Source organism: Tamandua tetradactyla, chromosome 7 (assembly GCF_023851605.1).
Source record: "Tamandua tetradactyla isolate mTamTet1 chromosome 7, mTamTet1.pri, whole genome shotgun sequence".
Classification (NCBI taxonomy): Eukaryota; Metazoa; Chordata; class Mammalia; order Pilosa; family Myrmecophagidae; genus Tamandua; species Tamandua tetradactyla.
The window spans coordinates 70,648,397-70,661,482 of NC_135333.1; the positions used below are offsets into that span (position 1 = coordinate 70,648,397).

At 35.7% G+C, this 13,086-nt stretch overlaps 1 non-coding gene across 1 annotated transcript; it reads right to left on the minus strand.

Moving 5' to 3' along the window:
* Positions 1 to 1,529: 1,529 nt before the first annotated feature.
* On the minus strand, positions 1,530 to 1,719 carry LOC143643077 (U2 spliceosomal RNA). The gene has a single exon (XR_013156118.1). It is a non-coding gene; the product is annotated as a U2 spliceosomal RNA (small nuclear RNA).
* Positions 1,720 to 13,086: the final 11,367 nt, after the last annotated feature.

Sequence of the window (13,086 nt, forward strand, 5' to 3'; positions counted from 1 at the left end):
CTCAAGGATCTAAGTACTATGGTGCTCGATTAAGCTGTCTGCATAAGCCATATTAGGAAATGCACTAGTCAAAATATAAATAAACATTTTTTGCCTTAGTCTCACACATAAGTTAAAGTTTTACAATATTGATTACCATCTATTTTCAACACGCTGCAGTATTGACGTTCTTTTGTTCTTCCTCATGAAAAAACATTTTTAAATTTGCACATTTAGTCACTCTCATTATACACTCTAGGCATTCATAGATTATACCATCGCAGTCTTTATCATCTATCTTTACTTCTGATATCATTTGTGCCCCCAGGCCTCCTCCCTCTATCATCCTCAAGTTCAAGTTCATTCAGTGCTCTAACATTACTGTATTACAGTTAGGTAGTATTGTGCTATCCATTTCTGAGTTTTTACAAGCAGTCTTGTTGCACATCTCCCTCCCTTCAGCTCCAATTCCCCAATATCTACCCTATATCTATCTCTTTATGACCTCTGTTACCAGCTGAAATTCTCCAAGTTCATTCGCTAATGTCAGTTCATATCAGTGAGACCATATAGTATTTTGTCCTTTTTTTTGTGGCTTATCTCACTCAGCATAATTTTATTTTGCCTTACAGCTGCATAATAGTCCATTGTATGTATGTACCACAGCTTGTTTAGTCACTGGTCTGTTGATGGACACTTTGGCAGTTTCTATCTCTTTGCAATTGTAAATAATGCTGCTATAAACATTGGTGTGCAAATGTGCATTTGTGTTCTTGCCCTCATGTCCACTGAGTAGATACCTAGCAATGGTATTGCTGGGTCATATGTCAATTCTATACTTAGTTTCCTGAGGAACTGGAAATTTAGCATTCCCACCAACAGTGGATAAGTGTGCCTCTTTCTCAATCCTCTCCAGCACTTGTCATTTTCTGTTTTATTGATAATGGCCATTCTGGTGGGTATGAGATAATATCTCATTGTGGTTTTGATTTGCATTTCCCTAATAGCCAGGGATGTTGAGCACCTTTCATTTGCCTTTTGGCCATTTGTATTTCCCCTTCTGAGAAGTGTCTGTTCAAGTCTCTTGCCTATTTTGTAATTGGGTTGTCTGTCTTTTTGTTGTTGAGTTAAACAATCTCTTTATATATTCTGGATACTAGATCTTTACCTTATATTTCATTTCCAAATTTGTCTCCCATTGTGTAGGCTGTCTTTTTTACTTTCTTGGCAGAGATCTTTGATATGCACAAAAGTGTTTAATTTTGAGGCGTTCCCATTTATTTATTCCTTTTTTCAATGCTCATGCTTTGGGCGTAAGGTCTAGGAAGCCACCTCTTTTTTTTTTTTTTTAATTTTTTTATTGCTTTTTTTTTTTTTTAAGGACGTGAGTAGAAAGGAAAGAAAGAGATGAAGAGAAAATGACAGTACAAGCAGCTCAGGGGGAAAAACATGAAGAGAGCTGTAGACATCCCGGTCTGGCAAAGAAAAGAAGCAAAGCAGGAGAGCAAGGAAAAAAATCAAGTCTGTCAGTTCACACCGCAATTGAGGAGGGAGGGTGCACCGTTCTTGGAGGTACTGCAATACTAGTCGATGCGTGGAGTGGACGGAGCAAGCTCCTATTCCAACTCCCTGCTCCAAAAATCCATTTAATATATTGTCCTCGGATAGAGGACGTATCAGATATTAAACTGATACGAGCAGATACTACACTTGATCATAGCCAAAAGGCCGAGAAGCAATAGGAAGCCACCTCTTATGATAAGATTTATAAGATATTTCCCTACATTTTCTTCAAAATGTTTTATGGGCTTAAAGCTAATGTTTAGGTCTTTGATCCATTTTGAGTTAATTTTTGTATAGAGTGTGAGATATGGATCCCCACTAATTTTAAATTAATTTTAATAATTTATCTGTAGGTTTTAAAACTTTTTACACACATAATTATAATGTCAGTATTGATAAATATATTTCTTCCTTCCCCAAATTTTTATATTTTCTATTTATTGTCTTGCATGATTACACTTCCTAGGATCTCCAGTAAAAAGTTAAAAGAGATAAGGATAATGAGCATGTATGAATTGTGCTTAATCTGAAAGAGGAAGCGTTTAATTGTTTCACCATTAGATACGATATTTGCTGTAAATTTTTCTGTAGATACTCTCCATCAGAATAAATTTGTCTCTATTCTATTTTGGTAACAGTATTTTTAAAAGTATGGAACTTTTCAGACGATATTTTAAAGTTCTCTTCACAAACATTTTAAATGTTTTTTGTTAAGTTTATTTCTCAAACTATTATTCCTTCTAATTTATCTTTTTTATAACTATATTCTAAGAGATACTTTCCATTAAAGTTTTTAACTAGTGTTTTATATAGGAAAGCTATGGATTTTTTTTTCAAAGAGGGAAAGAGTTTATTATTAGGCACATAGTAGGAGAGCAGATAACCTATTGGCACAAAGTGTTTCCCTGAACTGCAGTAAATCTTATAGTTTTATTAGAGAAAAGATGGGCAGGGTTTAGGATAATAAGCACAGTGGCCCCAGATGATGTAATTGAGGTGATCTAATTATTGAGCATTGTAGATTTATCACATTCTTAGTCACAGGTAAGAAAATGGCAGAATATAATAATGAGATATAGGTGATTAAAGTCTTTAGTTACTATGAATGTTAGGCAGATCCATCTTGGTTAGATCCAGTTTTCGTTATCAAGATAACTTTGGACTTGAGGTGTGTTAGTTCTGGGCTGGGCCAAGACCCTTCATTAATAAACATTAAGAGGTGTCTTTAGTGATTATAAGGTTCTAAAGTTGAAAAACTGAATAACTGGATACGAATGAAGGTTAGTCCAAGAGTTTTACAATCACAGGGGCAGAAGATAGAGGCTATGCAATCAATATCAGAGATCAAGGCTGTTGGATTACAATTTGGAGATTTCAAGTATTTTCCTCTGTCTACTCCAATATACCAGAAAGCAAAAAGGAATACCTATATAATGATTCAGTAATCAAAATCATCCCTTAAATCCTGATCAGTTACAATTCCTCCCTCTCATTTGATAATTATCTCTTGATCTTGAGGGATATCTGGGCAACGACTCTTCTGACTACTTCAAGGCTGAAAAGGGGCATTGTCATTAAAGGGCAATGGGATGAAAACTGCTTGTAGTTTTTGGCAAGTCTAGTATTTCTGGGTTTCAGAGCCTCTCTGGTATTGGAACAATCTGGAGGTTTTACATCTCTGAAAAACAAACTTAAGTTAAATTTTATAGAGCTCAGGATATCTTTTAGATTTCCAGGATATTGTGGTTTGGGGCTTGTCATATTATGGCAGCTTCATAATATGTCATATTATTGCAGTATCTGGCTGAAACTTGCCAAAGAGTAACCTCCACAATGACCTCTCAACTCTATTTGAAATCTCTTAATGATTAAAACTGTATTTCTTTCCCCCTTTTGGTCCAACTAATCCATGATGCCAAGGCCTGGCTTATCCTTGGAACTTATATCTCATGATGCCAGGGCCAGTTATATCTCATGATGCCAGGGCCAGGATTACACCCCTGGAAATTATGTCCCATGTAGAGAGGGAAAGTCAGAGTTTAACTTAGAGAGAGACCACATTTTAACAACAGCAGAGATTTTCTGGAGATCACTCTTAGGCGTTAATGATAAGTAGATTCAGTTTGCTGTGACAGAACTAGTTTTCATAACGGCAAGCCTCAAGATTGAGGTTTTGGCCTATTAAATTGAGAGCCACTCTTGCTTAAGAAAATGTCAGGAATTCCCCACATGGAAAGTTCAAAAGTTCCATCTTTCCCAGTCCCTCAAGGGACTTTTTTATTTTCTCCCTAAAATACTCTGAAATACATCATGGTATAACTTTAACTTATACAGAATATTAAGACTTTGGGCGGGCCATGGTGGCTCAGCAGGCAGAGTTCTTACCTGCTATGCTGGAGACCCGGGTTCATTTCCTGGTGCCTGTCCATGTAAAAATAATAATTAAAAAACAAAACAAAACAAAACTAGAATATTAAGATTTTATTCCTTATTTCAGCTATTGATTTTTTTTTTTTTTTTTTTTTTTTTTACATGAGCAGGCATCAGGAATCGAATCTGGGTCCTCTGGCAATGCAGGCAAGCATTCCTGCCTGCTGAGCCACCGTGGCCCGTCCGCTATTGATTTTTTAAAATACATTTTTATTGTAAATCTTAAACAAATATACACATATTCTTGACATACAAACATTCTATACATGGTATACAATCAGTGGCTCACTGTATCATCACATAGTTGTGTATTCATCATAATGATCATTTTTTAAATTTTTGCATCTCTCTAGCAAAAGAAATAAAAAAGAAAAAAGAAAAAACTCATGCATACCATATTCTTTATCTCTCCCTCTCGTTGACCACTGGTATTTCAATCTACTCAGTTTATTTTAACCTTTGTTCCTCTTATTATTTATTTTTTATCATATTTTTCACTCATCTGTCTATACTGTAGATAAAAGGAGCATCAGACAAAGGTTTTCAAAATCACATAGTCACATTTTAGAAGCTATATCATTATACAATCATCTTCAAGAAAAACATGGCTACTGGAATACAGCTCTGTAGTTTCGGGTACTTCCCTCTAGCCACTCTAATGCCCCATACAAAAAAATTTATGTATTTAGGGATATCTATGTAATGAGTAAGAATAACTTCCAGGATAACCTCTCAACTCTGTTTGAAATCTCTCAGCCACTGACACTTTATTTTCTCTCATTTCTCTCTTTCCCCTTTTGGTCAAGAAGATTTTCTCGATCCCTTGATGCTAAGTCCCAGCTCATCCCAGGATTTCTGTTCCACATTGCCAGGGAGGTTTACACCCCTGGGAGTAATGTCCCATGTAGAGAGGGGGAGGGCAGTGAGCTCACTTGTTGTGTTGGCTTAGAGAGAGAGAGGCCACATCTGAGCCACAAAAGAGGTTTTGGGGGGTGACTATTAGCCCTAATTTGCCTATCCTTTGCAGGGATAAGTTTCATAGGGGTGAACCCCAAGATTGATGGCTTGGCCTATTGATTTGGTTGTCCCCACTTCAGTTATTGATTTTTGAATGTCATTTGTAACCTCTTTATTTAGAGATTTCTTATTCTTTTAGTAGTTTTTTTCAGTTGATTCTTTTGCTTTTTCCATTACAGAATCATCTGAAAATATGTATAATATGTAAAATATGTCTAATTTTGCTTCTTCCTTTTCTCATGTGGTATTTAAGACCATAATAATGGGTGTTAGTGCATATTAAGTAGAGGGCCAGAGTGGAACCCTGAGGCATGCCAGCCATAGGCTTTGAAAAGAGGAGGAAGGTCAAGACCAAGAAGTGGCCAATGAGGTGAGAAATAAATTGGGAGAGAATGATCTCATAGGTTAGGGGAGAAAATATGTCATGAAAGAAGGGTAAATTAAAATTCCAAATTAGAAACTAAGCAATATGCAGTGGCCAGAATAGATAAGGTGTGGGGGTCTGGGGCATATGCTTTAAGGAAAGCAGGTGGAATATATGGGTACAGATGTAGGTAGCTTGGTATAATTGGTGCTGGGAAAATGAAGAGTTTCTCCTTTCATTGCTTCTAGTTTATATGAGATAGAAAAGAGGTCATCAGTCAAGAGTGAGGGAGCGAGAGATGGTGAAGGGTGGAGAGAATAAAGAGTGAAAGTGTCTGGGAGAAGGAATGGACTGGGGAAATGCGTAGTGCAGTAGTGAGGGTCCACTTGAACTTTGTGAGCATAAATTTAAAGTGAGACCAGCCAGCATGGTTGTATGTTTTCCTCCAACCATCTTCAGTTGCTTAGGTGAAGCATGAAATGAGTTGAGACTTTAAAAGAGGGTTGTGATTTGAGAGGTTTGTATGTAGAGAGGATGGAAAAAAATGATTGTCAAATCAGCAGATCATAGAATAGTAATTACTCTTTAAGGGACTGAGAATGAGACAAGGATTGAAGAGTTGTTGGAGTGGAAATACTAGAGTTAGTGAGTTGGAAAGCCAGAGACTGAAAAGTTTGACTACAGAAGTGGTTTCAGTGTCACCTTTCAGTGGGTTCAAGTAAATAAGTGAGAAAGTAAGGATCTTGAATGTAAAACTAGTGGCTCTGAATCAGGTTGCACATCATAATTACTGTATTTAGGTTCTCAGATGACTTTTTTTAAATACAGTTTTATTGAGATACTCTCACACACCATACAAACCATTTGAAGTATAAAATCACTGACTCACAGTATCATCATGTAGTTGTGCATATATCCCCATGATCAATTTTGGAACATTTTCATTACTCCAGAAAGGAAATAAAAATAAAAAATAAAACCCAAATCCTCCCATACCCCTTATCCTCTGCCTACCCATTGACCCATCAGGCGAATTAAAAAAAATGTTTTTATATTGAGAAATCCACATACACAGAGTCCAACTATATTATAAAATCAGTGGCTCACAATATCGTCACATTGTTGTGTATTTTTCACCATGATCATTTTTAGAATATTTGCAGCACTCCAGAAAAAGATATTAAAATTAAAGAAAGAACTCATACATCCCAGCATCTTCCCCCTCCCTCCTGTTGACCCACAGTATTTCAGTCTACCCAATTTTTACCCTTTTTCTCCCATTATTTATTTCTTTTTATTCCTTATTATTTATTTATTTTTCTCCTCATCTGTCCATACCCTGGATAAAATGAGCATCAGACATAGGGTTTTCATAATCATACAATCACATTGTAAAAGCTATCAAGTTATATGGTCTCCTTCAAGAATCAAGTCTACTGGAACACAGTTCAACACTCAGATACTTCCCACTAGCCATTCCAATATACCATAAACTAAGAAGGGGTATCTATATAATGTGTAAAATAACCTCCCGGATAACCTCTCAATTCTGAACTCTCTCAGCCATTGAGGCTTTTTTGTAAAAATTCTCTTTATCTTAGTTTTACTGAGGATTTGTTTTTTCTTATTTTTCTCTTCCCCTCTTTGGTCAAGAAGGCATTCTAGCTCCCATGTTGCTGGGTCCTGGCACAACCCTGGGGGTCATATCCCATGTAGAGGGGAGAGCAGTGAGTTCACCTGCTAAGTTGGCTTAGAAAGAGAGGCCACATCTGAGGAGCTAAAGAAGTTATCTGTGGGTGACTGTTAGGCATAGTTATCAGTAAGCTTAGCTTCTCTTTTGCAGGAATAAGCTTCCTAGGGGTGAGGCCCAAGATTGAGGGCTCAGCCTATTGAATTTGTTGTCCTCACTGCTTGCAAGAATATCAGGAATTTCCCAGATGAGGAAGTTGAACATTTCCTCCTTTCTCCCACAAAGGGACTTTGCAAATACTTTTTTATTCTTTAAATTACTCTGGGATATATCAGGGCATCATACTAACCCACACGCTTGGGTGATTTTGTTGCAGCCAGACAAGTCCCTATTGACTGGGAACATTTGATGGAAGATCTTTAAGATCCTAAATGTCTGATATTTTCATTGTTATTTAGATTATAATACAGTAAAAAAAACTGCTTTAATATATTTCTAGTGAGAAAAAATTTGTAAATTCTTTCTATAGAGCTATATGCAAAATAAGAAGAAATATTTCCATGATTTAACTCAGTGATTCCAGTTCTTGGGATTTAAATAAAGAAATGTGGGAAAATGGTAACATTGATATGTGAAATACTATGCAGCCATAAAAAATAATGTTTTCAAACATTATTGGATTTGAAAATGTTTCACATTTGGTGTTGCAAATAAAGAAATGAAAAAAAAAAGAAAAAGAAATGGATTGTACATACATATGAAACCAATTTGTTTGAAATCTGTGTCCATAAAAAAGCCTAGCAGCAGATGCAACCAGAGTTCAGTAGTAAGTATCTCTAAGCAATGTGTTCACAGGTGATTTTTATTCTCCTTTGGGATTTTCTGAATTTTCACAAAAGAAAATGTCTTGCTTTATATTCAGAAAACAAAAAGATGAGAAGGAAAAGGTGATTATATGGGAAAAGAAGGAGTTAGGAGTAAGTAGAACTGTGTGCAAGGCAAGGCAAGGGGTTTGTGCTTTTTTTTTTTTAACTTATTTTATTTTATTTTTTTAAATACCAAAAAAACACCATGCAAACACAAACATTCCTATTTTGACAATTCCGTTCTACATATATTATCAGTAATTCACAATATCATCACATAGTTGCATATTCATCATCATGATCATTTCTTAGAACATTTGCATCTATTCAGAAAAAGTAATAAAAAGAAAACAGAAAAAAATTCATACATACCATACACCTTACCCCTCCCTTTCATTGATCACTAGCATTTCAAACTAAATTTCTTTTAACATTTGTTCCCCCTATTATTTATTTTTATTCCATATGTTCTACTCGTCTGTTGACAAGGTAGATAAAAGGAGCATCAGACACAAGGTGTTCACAATCAGACTATCACATTGTGAATGGTATATAATTATACAATCATCTTCAAGAAACATGGCTACTGGAACACAGCTCTACATTTTCAGGCAGTTCCCTCCAGCCTCTCCTTTACATTTTTTTTTTGTCACTCTGCATTTTTTTTTATTAGTTAAAAAAAAATTTAACAACAAAAGGACAAAAACATTCTTAACATATGATCATTATGTTCTAGATACATAATCAGTAATTCACAATATCATCACATAGTTGCATATTCATCCTCATGATCATTTCTTAGAACATTTGCATCAATTCAGAAAAAGGAATAGAAAGACAACAGAAAAAGAAATAAAACAAAAAAAGAAAAAAAAAGGATTATACTGCCATACTCCTTACCCCCCTTTCATTGATCACTAGCATTTCAAACTAAATTTATTTTAACATTTGTTCCCCCTATTATTTATTTTTATTCCATATGTTCTACTCATCTGTTGACAAGGTAGAAAAAAGGAACATCAGACACAAGGTTTTCATAATCACACAATCACATTGTGAAAGCTATATCATTATTCAATCATCCTCAAGAAACATGACTACTGGAACACAGCTCTTTATTTTCAGGCAATTCCCTCCAGCCTCTCCATTACATCTCAACTAACAGGGTGATATCTACTTAATGCGTAAGAGAAACATCCAGGATAACCTCTCGACTCTGTTTTGGAATCTCTCAGCCATTGACACTTTGTCTCATTTCACTCTTCCCCCTTTTGGTCGAGAAGGTTTTCTCAATCTCTTGATGCTGAAACTCAGCTTATTCTAGATCTTTGGCCTAATTTTAAGTAGGCTTGACCTATCCTTTGTGGGGTTAAGTTTCATATGAACAAACCCCAAGATTGGGGGTTCAGCCTATAACTTTGGTTGTCCCCACTGCTCGTGAGAATATCAGCAATTCAACTTGGGGAGGTTGAATTTTCCCCCGTTCTCACCATTCCCTGAAGGGGACTTTACAAATACTTTTTTATTCACTGTTCAAATCACTCTGGGATTTATCGGGGTATCACTCTGGACAAACCAACAAAATCTCATGTCCTACTCAAGGTTCCATGTACTTATGGTGTTCAGTTAAGCTGTCTACATAAGTTATATTAGGAAATGCACTAGTCAAAATATAAATTTTGTAATAAATAAAGATTTTTTGCTTTAGTCTCACACATAAGGTAAAATTTTGAAATATTAATTACCATCTATTTTCAGCACCCCTCAGTAATGACATTTCTTTGTTCTTCCCCATGCAAAAACATTTTTTTAAGTTGTACCTTTAGTCACTATCATTATACACTCTAGGCATTCCTAGACTATACCATCTCATCTTTATCATCTACCTTTCTTTCTGATTTCATTTGTGCCCCCAGCCCTTCTCCCTCTATCATTCTCACATTCAGCTTCATTCAGTGTTTTAACATAGTTGCATTACAGTTAGGTAGTATTGTGTTGTCCATTTCTGAATTTTACATTCAGTCCTTTTGCACAGTCTGTATCCCTTCAGCTCCAATTACCCTAAAAAGATCTCCTGATGGTCTCTATTACCAGTGAAATTCTCCAAGTTTATTCACTAATGTCAGTTCATATCAGTGAGACCATACAGTATTTGTCCTTTTGTTTCTGATTAATCTCACTCAGCATAATGTCCTCAAAGCCCATCCATGTTGTTACATACTTCATAACTTTATTCTGTCTTACAGCTGCATAATACTTCGTAGTACGTATATACCACAGTTTGTTAGCCACTGGTCTGTTGATGGACATTTTGGCTGTTTCCATCTCTTTGCAATTGTAAATAATGCTGCTATAAACATTGGTGTGCAAATGTCCATTTGTGTCCTTGCCCTCATGTCCTCCAAGTAGATACCTAACAATGGTATTTCTGGGTCATATCACAATTCTACATTTAGCTTCTTGAGGAACCGCCAAACTGCCTTCCACAGTGGTTGTACCATTTGACATTCCCACCAACAGTGGATAAGTGTGCCTCTTTCTCCACATCCTCTCCAGCACTTGTCATTTTCTGTTTTGTTGATAATGGCCATTCTGGTGGGTGTGAGGTGATATCTCATTGTGGTTTTCATTTGCATTTCCCTAATAGCCAGGGAAGTTGAGCATCTTTTCATGTGCCTTTTGGCCATTTGTATTTCCTCTTCTGAGAAGTGTCTGTTCAAGTCTTGTGCCCATATTGTAATTGGGTTGTCTGTCTTTTTTGTTGTTGAGTTGAAGAATCTCTTTATATATTCTGGACACTAGACCTTTAGCGGATATATCCATTTCAAATATTGTCTCCCATTGGGTAGGCTGTCTTTTTACTTTCTTGATGAAGTTCTTTGATTCACAGAATTGTTTAATTTTGAGGAGTTCGTTTCTTTCTTTCTTCAGTGCTCATGCTTTGGGTGTAAAGTCTAGGAAACTGCCTCTTATTATGAGATTTATATATCTCTGTACATTGTCTTCTAACAGTTATATGGTCTTAGATCAAATGTTTAGGTCTTTGATCCATTTTGAGTTATTTTTTGTATAGGATGTGAAATATGGATCCTCTTTCATTCTTTTGCATATGGATATCCAGTTCTCTAGACACCATTTATTGAGAAGACTGTTTTGTCCCAGGTGAGTTGGCTTGACTGCCTTATCAAAGATCAATTGTCCATAGATAAGAGAGTCTATATCTGAACATTCTATTCAATTCCATTGGTCAGTATATCTATCTTTATGCCAGTACCATGCTGTTTTGACCACTGCAGCTTCATAATATGCATTAAAGTCAGGTAGCATGAGGCCTCCACCTTCATTTTTCTTTCTCAGGGTATTTTTAGCTATTTGAGGCATGCTGCCCTTCCAGATAAATTTGGCCATTGGTTTTTCTATTTCTGAAAAGTAAGTTGTTGGGATTTTAATTGATATTGCATTGAATCTGTAAATCAATTTAGGTAGAATTGACATCTTAATTATATTTAGTCTTCCAATCCGTGAACACAGTAGGCCCTTCCATTTATTTAGGTCTTCTGTGATTTCCTTAAACAATTTCTTGTAGTTTTCTTTGTATAGATCTTTTGTATCTTTAGCTAAATTTATTCCTAAATATTTTATTCTTTTGGTTGCAATTGTGAATGGAATTTTTGTCTTGATTTCCCCCTCAGATTGTTCATTATGAGTGTATAGAAACACTACATATTTTTGAGTGCTGACCCTGTAACCTGCCACTTTGCTGTACTCGTTTATTAACTCTAATAGTTTTGCTGTGGATTTTTCAGGGATTTCAACATATTGTATCATATTATCTGCAAACAGTGAGAGTTTCACTTCTTCCTCTCCAAATATGATGCCTTGTATTTCTTTTCCTTGTCTCATTGCTCTGGTTAGAACTTCGCACACAGTGTTGAATAACAGTGGTGATAGTGGACATCCTTGTCTTGTTCCTGATCTTAGGGGGAAGTTTTCAGTTTTTTCCTGTTGAGGATGATGTTAGCTGTGTTTCATATATTCCCTTTATTATGTTGAGAAAGTTCCCTTCTATTCCTATCCTTTGAAGTATTTTCAACAAGAAAAGATGTTTAATTTTGTCAGATGCCTTTTCTGCATCAATTGAGATGATCATGTGGTTTTTCTGCTTTGATTTGTTGATATGGTGTATTACATTAATTAATTTTCCTACGTTGAACCATCCTTGCATACCTGGGATGAATCCTACTTGATCATGGTGTGTAATTTTTTTAATATGCTGCTGGATTTGATTTACAAGAATTTTGTTGAGGATTTTTGTATCTATATTCATTAGAGATTGACCTGTAGTTTTCTTTTTCTTGTAATATCTTTGTCTGGCTTTGGTATGAGGGTGATGTAGGCTTCATAGAATGAGTTAGGTAGCTTTCCCTTCTCTTCAACTTTTTGAAGAGTTTGAGCAGGATTGGTACTAATTCTTTCTTTTATGTTTGGTAGAGTTCACATGTGCATCCATCTGAAAAAACTTTTCTTTTGAGGGAGATTTTTAATGACCAATTCAGTACTTGTGATTGGTTTGTTGAGGTCGTCTGTTTCTTCTCAAGTCAATGTTAGTTGTTCATGCCTTTCTATGACGTTGTCCATTTCATCTGCATTGTCGAGTTTATTAGCATAAAGTTATTCATAGTATCCTCTCATTACTTCTTTTATTTCTGTGGGATCAGTGGTTGTGTCTCCTCTTTCATTTCTGATTTTTTAAATTTGCATCCTGTCTCTCTTTCTTTTTGTCAACCTCGCTAAGTGTCCATCAATCTTATTGATTTTCTCATAGAACCAACTTTTGGTTTTGTTGATTTTCTGGATTGTTTTCATGTTCTCAATTTCATTTATTTCTGCTCTAATCTTCATTATTTCTTTCCTTTTGCTTACTTTGGTGTTAATTTGCTGTTCTTTCTCTAGTTCTTCCAAGTGGACAGTTAATTCCTCTATTTTTGCCCTTTCTTCTTTTTTGATGTAGGCATTCAGGGCAATAAATTTCCCTCTTAGCCCTGCCCTTGCTGCATCCCATAAAATTTGATATGTTGTATTTTCATTTTCAGTCACCTCAAGATATTTACTGATTTCTCTTGTAATTTCTTCCTTGACCCACTGGTTGTTTAAGAGTGTGTTGTTGAGCCTCCATA